Source organism: Rhincodon typus, chromosome 47 (assembly GCF_021869965.1).
Source record: "Rhincodon typus isolate 14 chromosome 47, sRhiTyp1.1, whole genome shotgun sequence".
Lineage (NCBI taxonomy): Eukaryota > Metazoa > Chordata > Chondrichthyes > Orectolobiformes > Rhincodontidae > Rhincodon > Rhincodon typus.
In genome coordinates this window covers 7,343,954-7,344,207 of record NC_063378.1, presented here as the reverse complement: position 1 = coordinate 7,344,207, position 254 = coordinate 7,343,954, and the positions used below count along the sequence as shown (strand labels likewise).

Genomic DNA, 254 nt, shown 5'->3' with positions numbered 1-254 from the left:
AGAGACAGAGACAGAGACAGAGAGAGAGAGGCAGAGACAGAAACAGAAACAGACAGACAGAGAGAGAGATGGAGAGAGAGAGAGTGAAGCAGACAGAGAGAGAGGGACAGAGATAGACAGAGACATAGAGACAGACAGAGAGAGACACAAAGATAGAGACAGAGAGACAGAGACAGAGGCAAAGACAGAGACAGAAAGCAGACACAGAGAGACAGAGTGACAGGCAGAGAGACAGAGAGAGAGGCAGAGACACA

General features: G+C 48.8%; 1 protein-coding gene across 1 annotated transcript in view; it reads left to right on the top strand.

Moving 5' to 3' along the window:
- The window catches only part of LOC109919726 (tapasin), an 11,959-nt gene that overhangs the window by 1,137 nt on the left and 10,568 nt on the right, over window positions 1-254 (top strand). The window lies entirely within an intron of this gene.